Here is a 26,777-nt window from a genome sequence, read left to right on the forward strand (position 1 = left end):
AGGGAATGGTCAAAAAACTCAACACACATCAAATTTTTCAAGAAAATCAGGGGTAAGATTTACTCATTTTTTAAAAGGGGGTAAGTTTTACTCTTTTTTTTTTAAAAAAAGGAAAATGGATATAAGCTAAACATCAGGAATTATTAGACTAATGCAAATCTAATCTACAAAAGGTTTCAACTCACACCACTTGAATGACCATCGGCAAAACGTCTACAAATAATAAATGCTGAAGGGGTTTTAGAGAACTGTGTGCCCTGTAGCAGCTGGTGAGATGTAAAGTGGTAAGAGACAATAATGAAAACAGACAGAAGCTGTGTTTAAAAGTAAAAATTGAGCTACCATTTGATCCAGAAGGGCAACAGCTGGGCCTATCATCTGAGAAGACCAGAATCGAGAAGGCACAGGCTGGCAAAGCTGCACTGCAGCAATATTCACAATAGGCAAGATAAGGAAGCAACCAAAATGTCCATCAACATGAATAGACAAAGAAGAAGGGGTCAGGGTACACAATGGGATTTTTGCCATGGAAAACAATGAAACACTGCTCTTGGCAGCACCGTAGATGAGCCTAGATGTAATCACAGAACATGAGGTAAGTCAGAAAGCTAAAGAAAAATATACTGTGATATCACTTATAGCTGTTATCTAACAACTGACACAAATGAACATATTTCCACAGAGAAAAACACTCACAGAGTTAGAAGACAAGCTATGCTTATGTAAAGGAAAACGTGGAAGCAATGGATAAATTAAGATTACAGTGAGCATACGTATACAAATACATATTAAATACATATATCAAAAAGACCGACCATATAGAAATGGAGGTGTATGGAACACTCTGTAATAATTTACATGGGAAGTTGATCTCTACATCAAGAGATATATATAATGTACAAATGAAACGGAATGTGTACACCTAGACAAAATATTCTAATCATTACCCCAATTTTAAAAATTAAATGAAAAAACCGAAGAAGGAATGAGACATAAACTTCAGGGGCTTTTTCCTGGCACATCCCATTGTAATTTACAACCCAGGAACAAGACTTCCAGAAAGGCTCTGCTGCCCTAGTAACAAGTTTTGTGAATGGAGAAATGCTGCTGCCTTGTGGCCGTTTCCCACAACAGCAGCTTTGAACCCAGTGCTAATGGTCACTAAAGATTCACAGTCATTGCAGGCAAGTAACTGACACCTGCTCTCAAAAATAAATCCTGGGGTTGAAAATAGACCACAAAATTCAAAACAGGGCAACCTTCCAAGGAGACAATTTCAAGAGGTATATTGAGAAGATGGCGGAAGAGTAAGACGCGGGGATCACCTTCCTCCTCACAGATACATCAGAAATACATCTACATGTGGAACTTCTCCTATAGAACACCCACCGAATGCTGGCAGAAGACCTCAGACCTCCCAAAAGGCAAGAAACTCCCCACGTACCTGGGTAGGGCAAAAGAAAAAAGAAAAAACAGAGACAAAAGAATAGGGACGGGACCTGCACCAGTGGGAGGGAGCCGTGAAGGAGGAAAGGTTCCCACACACTAGAAGCCCCTTCGCAGGCGGAGACTGCGGGTGGCGGAGGGGGAAGCTTCAGAGCCCCGGAAGAGAGCGCAGCAACAGGGTGCGGAAGGCAAAGCGGAGAGATTCCACAGAGGATCGGTGCCGACCAGCACTCGCCAGCCCGAGAGCCTTGTCTGCTCACCCGCCGCGGCGGGCGGGGCTGGGAACTGAGCCTCGGGTGGATCCCAGGGAAAGGTCTGGAGTTGGCAGACTGAAAACAGCCTGAAGGGGTTAGTGCACCACAGCTGGCAGGGAGGGAGTTCGGGAGAAGTCTGGAGCTGCCGAAGAGGCAAGAGACCTTTTCTTCCCTCTTTACCTCCTGCTGCGCGAGGAGAGGGGTTTAAGCGCGCCACTTAAAGGAGCTCCAGAAACGGGCGCGGAGCTGCCGAAGAGACAAGAGACTTTTTCTTGCCTCTTCGCTTCCTGGGGCGCAAGGAAAGGGAATTAAGGGCACCACATAAAGGAGCTCCAGAAACGGGCTCGAGCTGCGGCTGTCAGCACGCACAACAGAGACGGATGTGGGACGCTAGGGTTGCTACTGCCGCCACCAAGAGGCCTGTGTGCGAGCACAGGTCACTCTCCACACCACCCCTCCCGGGAGCCTGTGCAGCCCGCCACCGCCAGGGTCCCGGGATCCAGGGACTGCTTCCCCGGGAAAACGCGCGGTGCGCCTCGGGCCGGTGCAGCGTCACGCCGGCCTCTGCCGCCGCGGACTCGCCCCACATCCGTGCCCTGCCCCCCGCCTGAGTGAGCCAGAGACCACGAATCAGCTGCACCGTTAATGCTGCTCCTTTGACCCCGCCCTGTCTGAGCGAAGGCAGACGCCCTCGGATGACCTGCGCACAGAGGCGGGGCCGGGTCCAGGGCTGAGCCCCAGGAGCTCTGCAAAAAAAGAGAGGGGGAGGTCCCTCCCAGCAGCCTCAGAAACAGCGGGTTTAAAGCTCCACAGTCAGCTTGAAGTGCCCTGCATCTGTGGAAAACCTGAATAGACAGCGAAATATCCCAGGTTGAGGAGGTGGACTTTGGGAGCAAGATATACTATTATTTTCCCCTTTTTTCTTTTTGTGAGTGTGTATGTGGGTGCTGCTGTGTGAGATTTTTGTCTGTGTAGCTTTGTTTTCACCATTTGTCCTGGGGTTAGACTGACCCTTTTTTTGGGGGGGGGGGGTTCTTCTTTGTCTTTAATAGAAATTTTTCTTCTTAATAATTATTTTTTTATTTTAATAACTGTATTTTACCCTACTTTATTTTGTCTTCTCCCCTTTCTTTCTTCCTTTCTTCCCTCCTTTCTTTCCTATTTCCCTCCTCCCTTCCTTCCTTCCTTTATTCCCTCCTTCCTTCCTCCCTTCCTTTCTTCCTCCCTCCCTTCCTTTCTTCCTTCCTTCCCTGCCTTCCTCCTTCCTTCCTTCCTTCCTTCCTTGCCTTTCTATTTTTTTCTCCCTTTTGTTTTGAGCCGTGTGGATTAAAGGCTCATGGCACTCCAGCCAGGTGTCAAGGCTGTGTCTCTGAGGTGGGAGAACTAACCACAGGACACTGGTCCACAAGAGACCTCTCAGCTCCATGTAATATCAAACGGCGAAAATCTCCCAGAGATCTCCATCTCAACACCAAGACCCAGCTTCACTCAAGGACCAGCAACGAACAGTGCTGGACACCCTATACCCAACAAAGAGCGAGACATGTCTACAGCCCAATCCATTAGCAGAGAGGCTGCCTAGAATCATAGTAAGGCTACCGACATCCCCATACACGACACCAGATGTGGACCTGCCCGCCAGGGAGATGGGATCCAGCCTCATCCACCAGAACAGGGGCACTGGTCCCCCCAACCAGGAAACCTGCTCAACCCACTGAACCAAACTCAGCCACATATCAATAATTACCTTAAATGTAAATGGATTAAATGCTCCCACCAAAAGACACAGACTGGCTGAATGGATACAAAAACAGGACCCACCAAAAATAGATAGAACTACGAACCTGCAGCCTGCAAAAGGGAGACCCCAAACATAGTAAGATAAGCAAAATGAGAAGACAGAAAAACACACAGCAGATGAAGGAGCAAGATAAAAACACACCAGACCTAACAAATGAAGAGGTAATAGCCAGTCTACCTGAAAGAGAATTCAGAATAATGATGGTGAAGAGGATTCAAAATCTTGGAAATAGAATAGACAACTTGCAAGAAACAGTTAACAAGGACCTAGAAGAAATAAAGAGGAAGCAAGTAACAATGAGCAACACAATAAATGAAATGAAAAATACTCTAGATGGGATCAGTAGCAGAATAACTGAGGCAGAAGGACGGATAAGTGACCTGGAAGATAAAATAGTGGAAATAACTACTGCAGAGCAGAAGAAAGAAAAAAGAATGAAAAGAACTGTGGACAGTCTCAGAGATCTCTGGGACAACATTAAATGCACCAACATTCGAATCATAGGGGTCCCAGAAGAAGAAGAGAAAAAGAAAGGGACTAAGACAATAGTTGAAGAGATTATAGTTGAAAACTTCCCTAATATAGGAAAGGAAATAGTTAATCAATTCCAGGAAGCACAGAGAGTCCCATACAGGATAAACCCAAGGATAAACACGCCAAGACACATAATAATCAAACTGTCAAAAATTAAATACAAAGAAAACATATTAAAAGCAGCAAGGGAAAAACAACAAATAACACACAAGGGAATTCCCATAAGGCTAACATCTGATCTTTCAGCAGAAACTCTACAAGCCAGAAGGGAGTGGCAGGACATATTTAAAGTGATGAAGGAAAAAAACCTACAACCAAGATTACTCTACCTAGCAGGGATCTCATTCAGATTTGATGGAAAATTAAAACCTTTACAGACAAGCAAAAGCTGAGAGAGTTCAGCACCACCAAACCAGCTTTACAACAAATGCTAAAGGAACTTCTCTAAGCAAGAAACATAGAGAAGGAAAAGACCTACAAGAACAACCCGAAACAATTAAGTAAATGGTAATAGGAACACACATATCAATAATTACCTTAAATGTAAATGGATTAAATGCTCCCACCAAAGACACAGACTGGCTGAATGGATACAAAAACAGGACCCATATATATGCTGTCTACAAGAGACCCACTTCAGACCTAGGGAAACTTACAGGCTGAAAGTGAGGGGATGGAAAAAGATATTCCATGCAAATGGAAATCAGAAGAAAGCTGGAGTAGCAATTCTCATATCAGACAAAATAGACTTTAAAATAAAAACTATTACAAGAGACAAAGAAGGACACTACATAATGATCAAGGGATCGATCCATGAAGAAGATATAACAATTGTAAATATTTATGCACCCAACATAGGCGCACCTCAATACACAAGGCAAATACTAACAGCCATAAAAGGGGAAATCAACAGTAACACAATCATAGTAGAGGACTTTAACACCCCACTGTCACCAATGGACAGATCATCCAAAATGAAACTAAATAAGGAAACACAAGCTTTAAATGATACATTATACAAGATGGATTTACTTGATATTTATAGGACATTCCATCCAAAAACAACAGAATACACATTTTTCTCAAGTGCCCATGGAACATTCTCCAGGATAGATCATATCTTGGGTCACAAATCTAGCCTTGGCAAATTTAAGAAAATTGAAATCGTATCAAGTATCTTTTCTGACCACAACGCTATGAGACTAGATATCAATTACAGGAAAAGATCTGTAAAAAATACAAACACATGGAGGCTAAACAATACACTACTTAATAACGAAATGATCACTGAAGAAATCAAAGAGGAAATCAAAAAGTACTTAGAAACAAATGACAATGGAGAAACGATGACCCAAAACCTATGGGATACAGCAAAAGCAGTTCTAAGAGGGAAGTTTATAGCAATACAATCATACCTTAAGAAACAGGAAGCATCTCGAATAAACAACTTAACTTTGCACCTAAAGCAATTAGAGAAGGAAGAACAAAAAAACCCCAAATTTAGCAGAAGGAAAGAAATCATAAAGATCAGATCAGAAATAAATGATAAAGAAATGAAGGAAACAATAGCAAAGATCAATAAAACTAAAAGCTGGTTCTTTGAGAAGATAAATAAAATTGATAAACCATTAGCCAGACTCATCAAGAAAAAAAGGGAGGAGACTCAAATCAATAGAATTAGAAATGAAAAAGGAGATGAAACAACTGACTCTGCAGAAATACAAAAGATTATTAGAGATTACTACAAGCAACTGTATGGCAATAAAATGGACAACCTGGAAGAAATGGACAAATTCTTAGAAATGCACAACCTGCCAAGACTGAACCAGGAAGAAAGAGAAAATATGAACAGACCAATCACAAGCACTGAAATTGAAACTGTGATTAAAAATCTTCCAACAAACAAAAGCCCAGGACCAGATGGCTTCACAGGCGAATTCTATCAAACATTTAGAGAAGAGCTAACACCTATCCTTCTCAAACTCTTCCAAAAGATAGCAGAGGGAGGAACACTCCCAAACTCATTCTATGAGGCCACCATCACCCTGATACCAAAACCAGACAAAGACGTCACAAAGAAAGAAAACTATAGGCCAATATCACTGATGAACATAGATGCAAAAATCCTCAACAAAATACTAGCAAACAGTATCCAACAGCACATTAAAAGGATCATACACCATGATCAAGTGGGGTTTGTTCCAGGAATGCAAGGATTCTTCAATATATGCAAATCAATCAACGTGATACACCATATCAACAAACTGAAGGAGAAAAACCATACGATCATCTCAATAGATGCAGAGAAAGCTATTGACAAAATTCAACACTCATTTATGATAAAAACCCTGCAGAAAGTAGGCATACAGGGAACTTTCCTCAACATAATAAAGGCCATATATGACAAACCCACAGCCAGCATTGTTCTCAATGGTGAAAAACTGAAACCATTTCCACTAAGATCAGGAACAAGACAAGGTTGCCCACTCTCACCACTATTATTCAAGCTAGTTTTGGAAGTTCTAGCCACAGCAATCAGAGAAAATAAAGAAATACAAGGAATCCAAATAGGAAAAGAAGAAGTAAAGCTGTCACTGTTTGCAGATGACATGATACTATACATAGAGAATACTAAGGATGCTACCAGAAAACTACTAGAACTAATCAATGAATTTGGTAAAGTAGCAGGATACAAAATTAATGCACAGAAATCTCTGGCATTCTTATACACTAATGATGAAAAATCTGAGAGTGAAATTAAGAAAACACTCCCATTTACCATTGCAACAAAAAGAATAAAATATCTAGGAATAAACCTACCTAAGGAGACAAAAGACTTGTATGCAGAAAACTATAAGACACTGATGAAAGAAATTAAAGATGATACAAATAGGTGGAGAGATATACCATGTCCCTGGATTGGAAGAATCAACATTGTGAAAATGACTCTATTACCCAAAGCAATCTACAGATTCAATGCAATCCCTATCAAATTACCACTGGCATTTTTTACAGAACTAGAACAAAGAATTTCACAATTTGTATGGAAACACAAAAGACCCCGAATAGCCAAAACAATCTTGAGAACGAAAAATGGAGCTGGAGGAATCAGGCTCCCTGACTTCAGACTATACTACAAGGCCACAGTAATCAAGACAGTATGGTACTGGCACAAAAACAGAAATATAGATCAATGGAACAGGATAGAAAGGCCAGAGATAAAACCACACACATATTGTCACCTTATCTTTGATAAAGGAGGGAAGGAAACACAGTGGAGAAAAGACAGCCTCTTCAATAAGTGGTGCTGGGAAAACTGGACAGCTACCTGTAGAAGTATGAAATTAGAACACTCCCTAACACCATACACAAAAATAAACTCAAAATGGGTTAAAGACCTAAATGTAAGGCCAGACACTATCAAACTCTTAGAAGAAAACATAGGCAGAACACGCTATGACAAAAATCACAGCAAGATCCTTTTTGACCCATCTCCTAGAGAAATGGAAATCAAAACAAAAATAAACAAATGGGATCTAATGAAACTTAAAAGCTTTTGCACAGCAAAGGATACCATAAACAAGACCAAAAGACAACCCTCAGAATGGGAGAAAATATTTGCAAATGAAGCAACTGACAAAGGATTAATATCCAAAATTTATAAGCAACTCAGGCAGCTCAATAACAAAAAAACAAACAACCCAATCCAAAAATGGGCAGAAGAACTAAATAGACATTTCTCCAAAGAAGATATACAGGTCGCCAACAAACACATGAAAGAATGCTCAACATCATTAATCACTAGAGAAATGCAAATCAAAACTACAATGAGATATCATCTCACACTGGTCAGATTGGCCATCATCAAAAACTCTAGAAACAATAAATGCTGGACAGGGTGTGGAGAAAAGGGAACACTCTTGCACTGTTGGTGGGAATGTAAAATGATACAGCCTCTATGGAGAACAGTATGGAGGTTCCTTAAAAAACTACAAATAGAACTACCATATGACCCAGCAATCCCACTACTGGGCATATACCCTGAGAAAACCATAATTCAAAAAGAGTCATGTACCAAAATGTTTATTGCAGCTATATTTACGATAGCCAGGACATGGAAGCAACCTAAGTGTCCATCAACAGATGAATGGATAAGGAAGATGTGGCACATATATATACAATGGAATATTACTCAGCCATAAAAAGAAATGAAACTGAGTTATTTGTAATGAGGTGGATAGACCTGGAGTCTGTCATACAGAGTGAAGTAAGTCAGAAGGATAAAAACAAATACCGTATGCTAACACATATATATGGAATCTAAAAAAAAATGTCATGAAGAGATTAGTGGTAGGATGGGAATAAAACACAGACCTAGTAGAGCATGGGCTTGAGGATATGGGGAGGGGGTAGGGTAAGCTGTGACGATGTGACAGAGTGGCAGGGACATATACACACTACCAAATGTAAATTAGATCGCTAGTGGGAAGCTGCAGCATAGCACAGGGAGTTCACCTCTGTGCTTTGTGACCACCTAGAGGGGTGGGATAGGGAGGGTGGGAGGGAGGGTGACACAAGAGGGAAGAGTTATGGGAACATATGTATATGTATAACTGATTCACTTTGTTGTAAAGGAGAAACTAACACACTATTGTAAAACAGTTATACTCAAATAAAGATGTTAAAAAAGAGGTATATTGTATTCACACTTTTTTCCTTTTTTAAAGAAAAGAGAAAGGCATGGAAAAATGCTGAACATTAGGAATTTTAAAAGACACGCAAATCCAAATTACAAAAACCTCTCAGCTCACACCAGTCAGAAAGGCCATAAGCAAAAATTCCGCAAACAATAAAGGTTGAAGGGGTTGTGGAGAAGCGAGGTGGTAAGAGCCACTAATGAAAACACAATGGAGGTGCTTTGAAAAGGTAAACATTGAGCTACCAGTTAATAAAGCATACCCACTGCTGCGCCTATCACCTGAGAAAATGAGAATCAGAAAGTCACAGGCTAGCAATCTGGCACTCCAGCAATATTTACCATAGCCAACACTTGGAAGCAATGAAAATGTCCATCAACAGAGGAATGTACAAAGAAGAAGTGGTCCATGTACCCAATGGAATATTACTCCAATAAAAAACATAAATTAAATTTAAAAAACAAACAAATGTAAGGAGATATAATTTCGGGGGGGTTTATCAGGGCACATTCCAGTCTAATTTATAACCGCGGCACACCACTGGCAGGAAGGTCTGTTTCCCTATGTACCAGGGTGGGGAAGGTAGAAATGCTGTCGCCCTCTGGCTGTTACCTGCAACAGCAGCTTTACAATCTGTGCTAATGGTCACTTCATATGCACAAGTACTACAGGGCTGTAAATGAAACCTGCCCTCAAAATGTCTTGACGCAGGTAAAGGCCAAACATTTTCAAAATGTGGCACATAATTCAAGAAAACAATTTGAAGAAGTAAGCTGTATTCAGAGTTTAAAAAATAAAAGGACATGCCTGAAAGCTCAGTTTCAAGGGCTTATGAGACACATGCAAATCCAACCACAAAATGGTATCAGTTCACACCACTCAGAATAACCATCAGCCAAAAAACTACAAACAATCAATGCTGATGGGGTTGTGGAGAAATCCATACCCTCAATTTGTTTGTTTTTTTTGTGTGTGTGTGGTACGCGGGCCTCTCACCGCTGTGGCCTCTCCCGTTGCAGAGCACAGGCTCCAGACGCGCAGGCTCAGTGGCCATGGCCTATGGGCCCAGCTGCTCCGCGGCATGTGGGATCCTCCCGGACCGGGGCTCGAACCCGTGTCCCCTGCATCGGCAGGCAGGTTCTCAACCACTGTGCCACAAGGGAAGCCCCCATACCCTCAATTTGAAGTGGGACATAACCTGGTAAGAGCCACTAATGGGAACACAATGGAGGTGACTGTTAAAGGTAAACATTGAGCTACTATATGATCCAGCAGCCCCATCTCTGGGCCTATAACCTAAGAAGACAGAATTGGAAAGACCCAGGCAGGCAAATCTGCATTGCAGCAGTATTACAATAGCCAGGACATGGAAGCAACCAAAACGTCCATCAACAGATGAGTGGACAAAGAAGAATTGGTACATGTACAGATGGAGTATTAGCCAAAGAAAAAAATGAAACAATGCCATTTGCAGCACCACAGATGAGTCCAGAAGTAATCACGCAAATAGTAGAAAGTGAGAAAGCAAAAGACACCTATCCTATGATATCACTTATAGGCGTTATCTAATAACTGACACAAATGTACATATTTCCACAAAGAAAGACACTCACAGACTTAGAAAACAACTATGCTTATCTAGACAGAAAGGTGTGGGGAATGTTTATTGCAGCTCTATTTACGATAGCTAGGACATGGAAGCAACCTAACTGTCCATCAACAGATGAATTGATAAGGAAGATGTGGCACATATATACAATGGAATATTACTCAGCCATAAAAAGAAATGAAACGGAGTTATTTGTAATGAGGTGGATAGACCTGGAGTCTGTCATACAGAGTGAAGTAAGTCAGAAGGATAAAAACAAATACCGTATGCTAACACATATATATGGAATCTAAAAAAAAAAGTCATGAAGAGATTAGTGGCAGGATGGGAATAAAACACAGACCTACTAGAGCATGGACTTGAGGATATGGGGAGGGGGAAGGGTAAGCTGTGACGATGTGACAGAGTGGCAGGGACATATACACACTACCAAATGTAAAATAGATAGCTAGTGGGAAGCTGCAGCATAGCACAGGGAGTTCACCTCTGTGCTTTGTGACCACCTAGAGGGGTGGGATAGGGAGGGTGGGAGGGAGGGTGACACAAGAGGGAAGAGTTATGGGAACATATGTATATGTATAACTGATTCACTTTGTTGTAAAGGAGAAACTAACACACTATTGTAAAACAGTTATACTCAAATAAAGATGTTAAAAAAAATGGATAAATTAAGATTAGTGTTACTATACGTATACAAATACATATTTTATACATATATCAAAAAGACTGACCATACAGCAAGGGAGGTATACAGAACACTCTGTAATATTTTACATGGGAAGAGGATCTGTACATGCATAGACATATATAATGTACAAATGAACCAGGCTGTTTTCACCTAAGACAAACACTATTCTAATAATTACCCCAATTAAAAAAAAATTAAAAACCAAGAAGAAGTAATGAGACATAAACTTATGGGGGGTTTTCCTGGCACATTCCATTCCAATTTTCAAGCTAGGAACACGACGTCCAGAAAGGCTCTGTTGCCCTAGGACCCAGATTTGGGAATGGAGAAATGCTGCCTCCTTGGGGCCGTTTCCCACAACAGCAGGTTTAAACCTAGTGCTAAAGGTCACTAAATATTCACCAAACTTGCAGGCCTGTAAATCACACCTGCCCTCCAAAAAATTCCTGGGGTCGAAAATTGGACAAAAATTCAAAAGAGGGCAACCTTCCAAGAAGACAATTTCAAGAGGTATGTTGTACTCACACTTTTTTCTCTTTTTTTAGCAGAAAAGAAAAAAGCGTCTCAAACTGATGAATTTTAGGAATTTTGAAAGACATGCAAACCCAAATTACAAAATCCTATCAGCTCACACCAGTCAGAATGGCCTTCAGCAGAAATGCTTCAAACACTAAGTGCTGAAGGGATTGTGGAGAAATGCGTAAACTCTGTTCTAAGGGGGACGTGGTAAGAGCCACTAATGAAAACACAACGGAGGTGCTTTGAAAAGGTACACATTGAGCTACCATTTAATGAAGCATACCCACTTCTGGGCCTATCACCTGAGAAAATGAGAATCAAAAAGTCACAGGCTGGCAATCCTGCACTCCAGCAATATTTACCATAGCCAACACTTGGAAGCAACGAAAAAGTCCATCAACAGAGGAATGCACAAAGAAGAAGTGGTCCGTGTACACAATGGAATATTACTCCAATAAAAAATATAATTAAATTTAAGAAACAAACAAAAGTAAGGAAACATCAGCATTTGTGGGTTTATCCAGGCACATTCCACTCTAATTTATAACTGTGGAACACCACTGGCCAGAAGGTCTGTTTCCCTAGTACCAGTGTGGGCAACATAGAAAGGCTGCCGCCCTCTGGCCGTTAGCTGCAAAAGCAGCTTTAAAGCCTGTGTTAATGGTCACTTCATATGAACAAGAACTGCAGGGTTGTAAATGAAAACTACCCTCAATATGTCTTGAGGGAGGTAATGGCCAAAAAATTGCAAAATGTGACACATACTTTAAGGAAACACTTGGAAGAACTAAGCTGTAATCACAGTTTGAAAAAGAAAAAGGACATGCCTTAAAGCTCAATTTAAACAGAGTATGAGACACATGCAAATTCAACCACAAAGAGGTATCAGCTCACACCATTCAGAATAACCATCATCAAGAGAACTATAAACAATAAATGCTGGTGGTGTTGTGGAGAAATGCATACCCTCAAATTTAAGGGGGGTGTAACCTGGAAAGAGCTAATAATGAGAACAGAATGGAGGTGCATTTAAAAGGTAAACACTGACGTACCATATGATCCAGAAGGTCCATTCCTGGACCTATAATCTATGACAGAATTGGAAAGACACAGGCATGTAAATCTGCATTGCACAGTATTACAATAGTCCAGATATGGAAGTAACCAAAAAGTCCACCAGCAGATGGGTGGACAGAGAAGAACTGCTACTTGTAGAGATGGAATATTAGCTAGGGAAAAAATGAAACAATGCCATTTGCAACACCATAGATGAGTCTAGAAGTAATCACACAACTTGTAGTAAGTGACAACGGGAAAGACACATGCCCTATCATTTCACGTATAGGTGTTAGCTAAAAATTGGTACTGATGAAGACATTTCCACAGAGAAAAGCAATCACAGATTCATTAAACAAACTTATGGTTCACCAAATGGAAAGGTGTGAGGATTGGATACATTAAGATATTGGGATTAACAGAGATATACAGACAAATGTGAAATATATAATCACCAAAGACCAAGAGAAAACTACTCAACATTGTGTCATAACCTACATGGGAAAAGGATCTGAAGAAGAATAGATATATGTGTATGTGTGAAAGAACCACATCTTGCACACCAAGAACACACAAAACACTGTAATCAAATTTGCCGTCAATAAAAAATAAAAATTAAAATAAGAATACGAACAAGAAGTAATGAGACATAAACCTAAAGGGATTTTCCTGGCACTTTCCATTCTAATTTGCAACCTAGCCTAGAACAGGACCTTATTAAGGCTCTATTGCCCTAGTAAACAGATTTGGTAATGGCGAAATGCTGCCTTCTTGTGGCCGTTTCACACAAATGCAGCTTTGAACCCAGCATTAAAGATCACTGAATATTCAAAATATTTGCAGGACTGTAAAGGACACTGGGCCCCAGAAAAAATTCTGAGGTCAGATATCGACCAGAAAATTCAAATGACGTCAACATTTCAAAAAGACAATATGAAGTGGCATATTTTACGCACATTTTCTCTTTTTCTTTTTCTTTTTGTTTAAAAAAATGCATGGAAAAATGGTCAATATCAGGACCTAATAAAGCCATGCAAATCCAATCTATAAAAACGTTCACCTCACAGCCGTCAGAATGATCTTCAGCAAAATAGTCTACAAAGGATGAATGCTGAAAGGCTTTTAGAGAACTGTGAACCCTCTAGCTGCTGGTGTGACGTAAACTGATAAGAGCCAGTAGTGAGAAGAGAATGGCGCTGCGTTTACAGTTAAAAATTGAGCTACCATACGATCTGGTAGCCCAACTGCTGGTCTTATCACCTGAGAGCACCTGAGTCAAAAAGACACAGGCTGGGAATCCTGCACTACAGCAATATTTCCCATAGCCGAGACTTGGAAGCAACCAAAATGTCCATCAACAAATGAATGCACAAAGAAGAAGTGGTCCAGGTACACAATGGAATATTAGCCATGGAAAGAAGGAAACAGTGCCATTTGTACCACCATAGAAGGACCTAGACATAATCATCCAACTTGAAGTAAGAAAGAAACTGAAAGACAGATATCCTATGACATCACTTCTAGGTGTTACCTAAAAATTGATACCCACGGACATATTTCCAAGACAAGGACACGCATGGATTAAGAAAACAAAATTACGTTTAACCAAATGGAAAAGCATAAGGAATGAATGAATTAGGATATAGGGGTTAACAGACATGTACTAACACATGAAATATATAATCACAAAATGCCTATGGAATATCAAGAGAGGTCTACTAAACACTCTGTAATAGCCTACACAGAAAAGGAACCAAAGATGAATAGATAGATACATAGATATAATGAACCAGATTCTGTATACCTAGAACAAACACAATATTTTTATCCAATTTGCTCTGAAAATATATAAAATTAAATTTAAAAAACAAACAAGAGATAAGGAGACATAAGCTCATGGGTGTGTGCCCTGGCACATTCCACTCTAATTTGCAGCCTACTAACAGAATTTCCAGGAAGGCTCTGTTGCCTAAAAACCCAGACTGGAAATGTAGACATGCTGCTGCCTTGTGGCCTATTCCCACAAGAGGGGCTTTAAACCAACAGCTAATGGTCACTGAACATTAAAAAGGACTCAGGGCTGTAAAGGACACCTGGCCTCAAAAAATGTCCTGAGGTATGGAATGGCCAAAAAAATTCAAACCAGGCAAATTTTCAAGAAGAAAATATGAAGAGGTAAGTTTTACTCACTCTCTTTTTTAAAAAAAGGAAAATGGATAAAAGCTCGACCTCAGGAATTATTAGACACATGCAAATCTAATCTACAAAAAGGTTTCAACTCACACCAGTCGACTGACCATCAGCAAAATGTCTACAAACAATAAATGCTGAAGGGGTTTTAGAGAACTGTTTACCATCTAGCTGCAGGTAAGATGTAAAGTGGTAACAGGCAACAATGAGAACAGAAAGGAGCTGTGTTTAAAAGTAAAAATTGAGGTATCATTCGATGCAGCAGGCCCACCGCTGGGCCTCTCACCTGAGAAGACCAGAATCGAGAAGACACAGGCTGCAAAAGCTGCACTGAAGCCTTATACACAATAGCCAAGACATGGAAGCAACCTAAATGTCCACCAACAGATAAATGGATAAAGAAGAAGTGGTCCATGTGCACAATGGAATATTAGCCATGGAAAACAATGAAACACTGCTCTTTGAGGCACCATAGATGAGCCTAGAGATAATCACAGAACATGAGGCAAGTTGGAAAGCAAAAGACATATATCCTATGATATCACTTATAGGTGTTACCTAACAACTAACAAACATGGACATATTTCCACAGAGAAAGACACACACAGACTTAAAGAACACACTGTGTATCTAAAAGGAAAGTTGGTGGCAATGGATAAATGAAGATTAGGTTTACCATACCTATACAAATACAGATTAAGTACATATATCAAAAAGACCGAGCACATAGCAAGGGAGGTCTATGGAACGCTCTGTAATCTTTTACATGGGAAAAGGATCTGTACATGAATAGATACATATGATGTAGAAATAAACCAGAATGTGTACACCTAGGACAAACTGTATTCTAATCATTACCCCGATTAAAACAATTAAAACAACAAACAAGAAGTAAGGAGACACAAACTTCATGGGGTATTTCCTGGCACATTCCATTCTAATTTACAACCTAGGAACATGACTTCCACAAAGGCTCTGCTGCCCTAGTAACCATAGTTGGGAATGGAGAAATGCTGCCGCCTTGTGGCCTTTCCCACAACAGCAGCTTTAAACCCAGTGCTAATGGTCCCTAAATATTCACAATCATTGCAGGCATGTAAATAACACCTGCTCTCAAAAAAAGTCCTGTGGTCAAAAATCGACCAAGAAATTCAAAGGAGGACAACCTTCCAAGAAGACAATTTCAAGAGGTATATTGTACTCCCATTTTTTTCCTTTTATTTTTAATAAAAAAGAAAAAGGTATGGAAAAATTCTGAACATTAGAAAATATTAAAAACATACAAATCCAAACTACAAAAACCTATCAGCTCACACCAGTCAGAATGGTCATGAGCAAACATTCTGCAAACAATAAATGCTGAAGGGGTTGTGGAGAAATGCGTACCCTCGGTGCTAAGTGGGACGTGGTAAGAGCCACTAATGAAAACCCAATGGAGGTGCTTTGAAAAGGTAAACATTCAGCTACCAGTCAATGAAGCACACCCACTGCTGGGCCTTTCACCTGAGAAAATGAGAAGCAAAAGTCACAGGCTGGCAACACTGTACTCCAGCAATATTTACCATAGCCAACACTTGGAAGCAACGAAAATGTCCATCAACAGAGGAATGAACAAAGAAGTGGTCCATGTCACAATGAAATATTATTCCAATAAAAATGATAAGTTAAATTTAAAAAACAAACATAAGTAAGGAGACATAACATTTTGGGGGTCAATCAGGGCACATTGCCCTCTAATTTATAACTGAGGAACGCCACTGGCAGGAAGGTCTGTTTACCTAGGTACCACCGTGGGGAACGTAGAAATGCTGCTGCCCTCTGGCCGATACTTACAACAGCAGCTATGCAATCTGTGCTAATGGTCACTTCATATTCACAAGTACTGCAGGGCTGCAAATGAAAACTGCCCTCAAAATGCCTTGATGCATGTAAAGGCCAAAAAATTTCAAAATGTGGCACAGAATTCAAGAAAACAATTTGAAGAAGTAAGCTGTAATAACAGTTTGAAAAATAAAAGGACATGCCTGAAAGCTCAATTTCAAATGATTATGAGACACATGCAAATCCAACCACAAAGAGGTATCAGCTCACACCACTCAGAATAACCATCAGCACAAATACTACAAACGATCAATGCTGAAGAGGTTGTGGAGAAATGCATACCCTAATTTGAAGTGGGACGTAACCTAGTAAGAGCCACTAATGGGAACAGAATGGAGGTGCCTTTAAAAGGTAAACATTGAGCTATTAGATGATCCAGCAGGTCCACTCCTCGGCCTAAAACCTAAGAAGAGAGAATTAGAAAGAAACAGACAGCCAAATCGGTACTGCAGCAGTATTACAATAACCAAGACATGGAAGCAACCAAAAAGTCCATCAAGAGATGAGTGGACGAATAATAACTGGTACATGTGCAGATGGAATATTAGCCAAGGAAAAAAATGAAACAGTGACATTTGCAGCACCATAGATTAGTCTAGAGGTAATCATGCAACTCATAGTGAGTGAGAAAGCAAAAGACACATATCTTATGATCTGACTTATAGGTGTTACCTAAAAATTGATACAATGAAGATATTTCCACAGAGAAATGGAATCACAGATTCATTAAGCAAACTTATGGTTTAACAAATTTAAAGGTGTGAGCATTGGATACATTACGATATTGGGGTTAACAGAGACATACAAACACATGTGAAATATATAATCACCAAAGACCTATGGCATACCAAGAGAAGCCTACTCAACATTGTGTCATAACCTACATGGGAAAAGGATCCGAAGAAGAATAGATATATGTATATGTGTAAAAGAATCACATCTTACACACCTAGAACAAAGAAAACATTGTAATCAAATTTGGTCCAATACAAAATAAAAATTAAATTAAAAAAACAAAGAGCAAGTAATGAGACATAGACTTAAGGGGCTTTTTCCAGGTACATTCCATTCTAATTTACAACCTACAACACAACTTCCATTATGGCTCTCCTGCCCTAGTGCCCAGATTTGGTAATGGAGAAATGCTGCCTCCCTGTGGCCGTTACACACAAATGCAGCTTTAAACCCAGCGTTAATGGTCACTGAACATTCAAAATATTTGCAGGACTCTAAAGGAAACCGGGACTCAAAACAAAACAAAAAAAATCCTGAGGTCATAAATCGAGCAGAAAATTCAAAAGACGTCAAAATTTCAAAAAGACAATATCAAGAGACATATTTTATGCACATTTTGTCTTTTCTCTCTTTTTATTTTTCTTTTTGTTTAAAAGAAGTGCATGGAAAAATGGTCAATATCAGGAACTAATAAAACCATGCAAACCCAATCTATAAAAACGTTCACCTCACAGCCATCAGAGATATCATCAGCAAAATAGTCTACAAAGAATGAATGCTGAAAGGCTTTTAGAGAACTGTGAACCCTCTAGCTGCTGGTGTGACGTAAACTGATAAGAGCCAGTAGTGAGAAGAGAATGGCGCTGCGTTTACAGTTAAAAATTGAGCTACCATACGATCTGGTAGCCCAACTGCTGGTCTTATCACCTGAGAGCACCTGAGTCAAAAAGACACAGGCTGGGAATCCTGCACTACAGCAATATTTCCCATAGCCGAGACTTGGAAGCAACCAAAATGTCCATCAACAAATGAATGCACAAAGAAGAAGTGGTCCATGTACACAATGGAATATTAGCCATGGAAAGAAGGAAACAGTGCCATTTGTACCACCATAGAAGGACCTAGACATAATCATCCAACTTGAAGTAAGAAAGAAACTGAAAGACAGATATCCTATGACATCACTTCTAGGTGTTACCTAAAAATTGATACCCACGGACATATTTCCAAGACAAGGACACGCATGGATTAAGAAAACAAAATTACGTTTAACCAAATGGAAAAGCATAAGGAATGAATGAATTAGGATATAGGGGTTAACAGACATGTACTAACACATGAAATATATAATCACAAAATGCCTATGGAATATCAAGAGAGGTCTACTAAACACTCTATAATAGCCTACACAGGAAAGGAACCAAAGATGAATAGCTAGATACATAGATATAATGAACCAGATTCTGTATACCTAGAACAAACACAATATTTTTATCCAATTTGCTCTGAAAATATATAAAATTAAATTTAAAAAACAAACAAGAGATAAGGAGACATAAGCTCATGGGTGTGTGCCCTGGCACATTCCACTCTAATTTGCAGCCTACTAACAGAATTTCCAGGAAGGCTCTGTTGCCTAAAAACCCAGATTGGAAATGTAGACATGCTGCTGCCTTGTGGCTGTTTCCCACAAGAGCAGCTTTAAGCCCACAGCTAATGGTCACCTAACATTCAGAAGGACTCAGGGCTGTAAAGGACACTAGCCCTAAAAAATTTTGCTGAGGTAGGGAATGGACCAAAAAATTCATAACAGGCCAATTTTTCAAGAAGATAGTTTGAAGAGGTAAGTTTTACTCACTCTCTTTTTTAAAAAAAGGAAAATGGATAAAAGCTCGACCTCAGGAATTATTAGACTCATGCAAATCTAATCTACAAAAAGGTTTCAACTCATACCAGTCGACTGACCATCAGCAAAAAGGCTACAAACAATAAATGCTGAAGCGTTTTTAGAGAACTGTGTAACTTCTCGCTGCTGGTGAGATGTAAAGTGGTAACAGTCGATAATGAGAACACAAAGGAGCTGCGCTTAAAAGTAAAAATGGAGGTACCATTCGATCCAGCAGTCACACCACTGGGCCTCTCACTTGAGAAGAGCAGAATCGAGAAAACCCGGGTTGCAAAAGCTGTCCTGCAGCGTTATTCACAATAGCCAAGAGTGTGAAGCAGCGAAAAAGTCCATCAACAGATGAATGGATAAAGAAGTGGTCCATGTACACAATGGAATATTAGCCATGGAAAACAATGAAACAGTGCTCTTTGAGGCACCATAAGTGAGCTTGGAGATAATCACAGAACGTGAGTAAGTCAGAAAGCAAAGACCTATATCCTATGGTATCAGTTATAGGCATTATCTAATAACTGAAACAAATGAATATATTTCCACAGAGAAAGACACTCACAGACTTAGAAAATTCTATGCTTGTCTAAAAGGAAAGGGTGGGGGGAATGGATAAATTAAGATTAGTGTTACTATACATATAACAATAACTACTATATACATATGTCAAAAGACCAACCATCTAGCAAGGGAGGTCTACGGAACACTCTAATATTTTACATGGGAAGAGGATCTGTACGTGAATAGACATATAAAATGTACAAATGATTGTGTACACCTAGGACCAACAATATTCTAATCATTACCCCGATTACAAAAATTAATACAACCAACAAGTAATGAGTCATAAACTTATGGACGTTTCTCCTAGCACATTCCATTCTAATTTACAAATTAGGAACACGACTTTCAGAAAAACTCTGCTGCCCTAGTACCCAGATTTGGGAATGGAGAAATGCTGCCTCTTTTTGGCCGTTTCCCACAACAGCAGCTTTAAACCCAGTGCTAATGGTCACTAAATATTCACAATCATTGTAGGCCTGTAAATGACACCTTCCCTCCAAAAATCTCCTGAGGTCGAAAATCGACCAAAAATTCAAAACAGAGCAACCTTCCAAGAAGACAATTTCAAGAGGTATATTATACTCACACTTTTTTTTTTCTTAACAGAAAAGAAAAAGGTGTGGAAAATGATGAATTTTAGGAATTTTTAAAGGCATGCAAACCCAAACTACAAAACATATCAGCTCACAGCAGTCAGAATGGCCATAAGCAAAAATGCTGCAAACAATAAATGTTAAAGGGATTGTGGAGAAATGCGTAACCTAGGTTCTGAGGGGGACGTGGCAAGAGCCACTAATGAAAACACAATGGAGGTGCTTTGAAAAGGTACACATTGAGCGATTAGTCAATCAGTCACACCCACTGCTGGACCTATCACCTCAGAAAATGAGAAACAAAAAGTCACAGGCTGGCAATACTGCACTCCAGCAATATTTAACATAGCCAACACTTGGAAGCAATGAATAAGTCCATCAACAGAGGAATGCACCAAGAAGAAATGGTCCATGTACACAATGGAATATTACTCCAATAAAAATATAAATTAAATTTAAAAAACAAACAGAAGTAAAGAGACATCAGCTTTTGTGGTTTTATCCGTGCACATTCCACTCTAATTTATAACCAAGGAACACCACTGGCCACAAGGTCTGTTTCCCTAGTAACAGCGTGGGGAATGGAGAAAGGCTGCCACCCTCTGGCCGTTACCTGCAAACGCAATTTAAAGCCTGTGCTAATGGTCACTTCATATGAATAAGCACTGCAGGGCTGTTAATGAAACCTGCCCTCAAGATATCTTGAGGGAGGTAATGGCCAAAGAATTTAAAATGTGACACATACTTTAAAAAAACACTTTGAAGAACTAAGCTGTAATCACACTTTGAAAAAGAAAAAGGACATGCCTTAAAGCTCAATTTCAACGGATTATGAGACACATGCAAATTCAACCACAAAGAGGTATCAACTCACACCAGGAAGAATAACCATCAGCAAGAAATCTACAAACAATAAATGCTGAAGGTGTTTTGCAGAAATGCATACCCTCAACTTTAAGTGGGATGTAACCTGGAAAGAGCCACTAATGAGAACAGAATGGTGGTGCCTTTAAAAGGTAAACACTGAGCTCCCATATGATACAGGAGGCCCACTCCTGGGCCTATAACATAAGAAGACAATATTGGAAAGACACAGGCAGGCAAATGTGCATCGCAGCGGTGTTACAATAGCTAAGACATGGAGGCAACCATAAAGTACATCAAGAGTTGAGTGGACAAAGAAGAACTGATACATGCACAGATGGAATATTCGCTAGGGAAAAAAGTGAAAAAATGCCATTTTCAGCACCGTAGATGATTCTAGAGGTAATCAGGCAAATTGTACCAAGTTAGACAGCAAAAGACACATATCCTATAATATCACTTATAGGTGTTAGCTAAAAATTGATACCAATGAAGATATTTCCACAGAGAAAGTCAATCACAGATTCATTAAACAAACTTACGGTTTACCAAATGGAAAGGTGTGAGGATTGGATATGTTAGGATATTGGGGTTATCATAGATATACAAACACATGTGAAATGTATAATCACCAAAGACCTACAGCATACCAAGAGAAGCCTACTCAACATTGTGTCATAACCTACATGAGAAAACGATCCGAAGTAGTATAGATATATGTATATGTGTAAAAGAACCACATCTTGCACACCTAGAACAAACAAAACATTTTAATCAAATTTGCTCTGATAAAAAATAAAAATTAGGGCTTCCCTGGTGGCACAGTGGTTGAGAATCTGCCTACTAATGCAGGGGACATGGGTTTGAGCCCTGGTCTGGGAGGATCCCACATGCAGCAGAGCAACTAGACCCGTGAGCCACAACTACTGAGCCTATGCATCTGGAGCCTGTGCTCTACAGCAAGAGAGGCCACGATGTGAGAGGCCCGCACACCGCGATGAGTGGTCCCCGCTTGCCGCAACTAGAGAAAACCCTTGCACAGAAACGAAGACCCAACACAACCAATTTTTTTTTCTTTTTTTAAAAAAGAGAGCCCAAATAAGTCAGAAATGAAACAGATGATGTTACAACAGACACCACAGAAATACAAAGTATCCTAAGATACACACAGGGTAACTCAGGGCTCAGACTGGACAGAGCCCACTCTCCATTCCCCTGTACATGACTTACAGGAGCCTCGGGAACTGAGGAGGGGGTCCCTGAGGAGACACACAGGATAGAATACATTAGGCATTAACGTGACTGCATTCATCTTAAACGTGCCTGAACTACATTGACACGAAATGATTTTGTCCTGTATGTACATCGGCACCTCTAGTCGGAAATTCAGGTCTTTGGCTTCACCACCTCTACTGACAGCATTAGCTTCACCTGCTGTGGACCTTCTCCTATAGGATTTCTAGAACCACAAAGCATCAAAGCTTTACAGGACCCAGAGTCTGTTCGACTCCACTCAGAGTCTCAGAGTCTCAACTGCACTCAGAGACTCCACTCTTGGAGGGCACACTCAAAGTAGTGTGCACGTCAGGACCCAGGGGAAGGAGCAGTGACCCTGTAGGCGAATGACCAGACAATACAATAACTGAAATGAAAAATACACTAGAAGGAATGAGTAGCAGAATAACTGTGGGAAAAGAATGGATAAGTGACCTGGAAGACAGAAAGGTGGAAATCACTGCCATGGAACAGAATAAAGAAAAAGAATGAAAATAAAAGAAGACACCCTAAGAGACCTCTGGGACAATGTTAAACGCAACAACATTCGCATTATAGGGGTCCCAGAAGGAGAAGAGAGAGAGAAAGGACCCGAGAAAATATTTGAAGAGATTATAGTCAAAACCTTCCCTAGCATGGGGAAAGAAATAGCCACCCAAGTCCAGGAAGCACAGAGAGTCCCAGGCAGGATAAACCAAAGGAGAAAAATGCCGAGACACATAGTAATCAAATTGACAAAAATTAAAGACAAAGAAAAATGATTGAAAATGATTGAAAGGGGAAAATGGCAAATAACATACAAGGGAACTCCCATAAGGTTAACAGCTGATTTCTCAGCGGAAACTCTAGAAGCCAGAAGGGAGTGGCATGATAAATTTAAAGTGATGAAAGGGAAGAACCTACAACCAAGAGTACTCCACCCAGCAAGGATCTCATTCAGATTTGACAGAGAAATCAAAAGGTTTACAGACAAGCAAAATCTAAGAGAATTCAGCACCACGAAACCAGCTCTACAACAAATGCTAAAGGAACTTCTCTAAGTGGGAAACACAAGAGAAGAAGATGACCCACCGAGACAAAACCATAATAATTATGAAAATAGTAATAGGAACATACATATTGATAATTACTCTAAACGTGAATGGATTAAATGCTCCAACCAAAAGACACAGGCTCACTGAATGGATACAAAAACAAGACCCATATATATTCTGTCTACAGGAGACCCATTTCAGACCTAGGGACACAAACAGACTGAAAGTGCGGGAATGAAAAAATATATTCCATGCAAATGAAAATCAAAAGAAAGCTGGAGTAGCAATACTCATATCAGATAAAATAGAATTTAAAATAAGGAATGTTACAAGGGACAAGGAAGGACACTACAAAATGATCAAGGGATCAATCCAAGAAGAAGACGTAACAATTATAAATATATATGTACCCAACATAGGAGCACCTCAATATATAAGGCAACTGCTAACAGCTATAAAAGAGGAAATCGACAGTAACACAATAATAGCAGGGGACTTGAACACTTCACTTACATCAATGGAGATCATCCAGACAGAAAATTGATAAGGAAACACAAGCTTTAAATGACACAATAGACCAGATAGATTTAATTGATATTTATAGGACATTCCATCCCCAAACAGCAGATTATACGTTCTTCTCAACTGCACATGGAACATTCTCCAGGATAGATCACATCTTGGGTCACAAATAAAGCCTCAGTAAGTTTAAGGAAACTGAAATCATATCAATCAGCTGTTCCGACCACAATGCTATGAGATTAGAAATCAATTCCAGGGGAAAAAAAAAACGTAAAAACACACAAACACGTGGAGGCTAAATAATACGTCACTAAATAACCAAGAGATCACTGAAGAAATAAAAGAGGAAATCAAAAACTACCTAGAGACAAATGGCAACAAAAACACGATGATCCAAAACCTTTGGGATTCAGCAAAAGCAGTTCTAAGAGGAAAGTTTATAGCGATACAAACCTACCTCAAGAAACAAGAAAAATCTCAAATAAACAATCTAAACTTACACCTAGAGGAAGTAGAGAAAGAAGAACAAAACCCTCAGTTAGTAGAAGGAGAGAACTCATAAAGATCAGAGCAGAAATAAATGAAATAGAAACAAAGAAAACCACAGGAAAGATCAGTAAAACTAAAAGCTGGTTCTTTGAGAAGATAAACAAAAATGATAAACCTTTAGCCAGACTCAAGAAAAAGAGGGAGAGGACTCAAATCAATAAAATTAGAAATGAAAAAGGAGAAGTTACAACAGACACCACAAAAATACAAAGCATCATGAGAGACTACTACATGCAACTTTATGCCACTAAGATGGACAACCTGGAAGACATGGCCACATTCTTCAAAAGGGATAACCTTCCAAGACTGAACCAGGAAGAAATAGAAAATAAGAACAAACTTATCCCAAGCAATGAAATTGAAACTGTGATTAAAAATCTTCCAACAAACAAAGGCCCAGAACCAGAGGGCATCACATGTGAATTCTACCAAACATTTAGAGAAGAGCTAACACTCAACCTTCTCAAACTCTTCCAAAAAATTGCAGGGGAAGGAACACTGCCAAACTCATTCTATGAGGCCATCATCACCCTGACACCAAAACCAGACAAAGATACTACAAGGAAAGAAAATTAGAAGCCAATATCACTGATGAATATAGATATAAAAATCCTCAATAAAATACTAGCAAACAGAATCGAACAACACTAAAAGGATCATACACCATGATCAAGTGGGGTTTATCCCAGAGATGCAAGGATTCTTCAATATACACAAATCCATCAATGTGATACACCATATTAACAAATTGTAGAATAAAAACCATATGATCATCTCAATAGATGCAGGAAAAGATTTTGAGAAAATTCAACACCCATTTATGATAAAAAAAAAACTCTGCAGAGTGTGGGCATAGAGGGAAACTACCTCAACATAATAAAGGCCATATATGATAAACCCACAGCAAATATCATTCTCAATGGTGGAAAACTGAAAGCATTTCCTCTAAGATCAGGAACCAGACGAGGATGTCCACTCTCATCACTATTATTCAACATAGTTTTGGAAGTCCTAACCACAGCAATCAGAGAAGAAAAAGAAATACAAATTGGAAAATAAGAAGTAAAATTGTCACTGTTTGCAGATGACATGATACCATAGATAGAGAATCCTAAAGATGCCACCAGAAAACTACTAGAGCTAATCAATGAATTTGATAAAGTTGCAGGATACAAAATGAATGCACAGAAATCTCTTGCATTCCTATACACTAACAATGAAAGATCAGAAAAAGAAATTAAGGAAATATCCCATTACCACTGCAACAAGAAGAATAAAATACCTAGGAATAAACCTACCAAAGGAAGTAAAAGACCTGTACTCAGAAAACTATAAGACACTGATGAAAGAAATCAAAGATGATATAAACAAATGGAGACATATACCATGTTCTTGGATTAGAAGAATCAATATTGTGAGAATGACTATACTACCCAAAGCAATCTACAGATTCAATGCAATCCCTATCAAATTACCGGCGGCATCTTCTACAGAACTAGAACAAAAAATCTTAAAATTTGTAGGGAGACACAAAAGACCCTGGATAGCCAAAGCAGTCTTTAGAGGAAAAAAAAAAAAAAGAGCTGGAGGATTGAGACTTCCAGACTTCAGACTATACTACAAAGCTACAGTAATCAAGACAATATGGTACTGACACAAAAACAGAAATATAGATCAATAGAACAGGATGGAAAGCACAGAGAAACACACGTACCTATGGTTAACTAATCTATGACAAAAGAGGCAAGGGTATACAATGGAGAAAAGACAGTGTCTTCAGTAAGTGATGCTGGGAAAACTGGACAGCTACATGTAAAAGAAGGAAATTAGAACACTCCCTAACACCTACACAAAAATAAACTCAAAATGGATTAGAGACTGAAATGTAAAACCAGACACTATAAAGCCCTTAGAGGAAAACTTAAGCAGAACACTCTATGACATAAATCACAGCAAGATCCTCTTAAACCCACCTCCTAGAGAAATGGAAATGAAAACAAAAATTAAAAAATGGGACCTATGGGGCTTCCCTGGTGGCGCAGTGGTTGTGAGCCTACCTGCCAATGCAG

Source organism: Kogia breviceps, chromosome 11 (assembly GCF_026419965.1).
Source record: "Kogia breviceps isolate mKogBre1 chromosome 11, mKogBre1 haplotype 1, whole genome shotgun sequence".
Classification (NCBI taxonomy): domain Eukaryota; kingdom Metazoa; phylum Chordata; class Mammalia; order Artiodactyla; family Physeteridae; genus Kogia; species Kogia breviceps.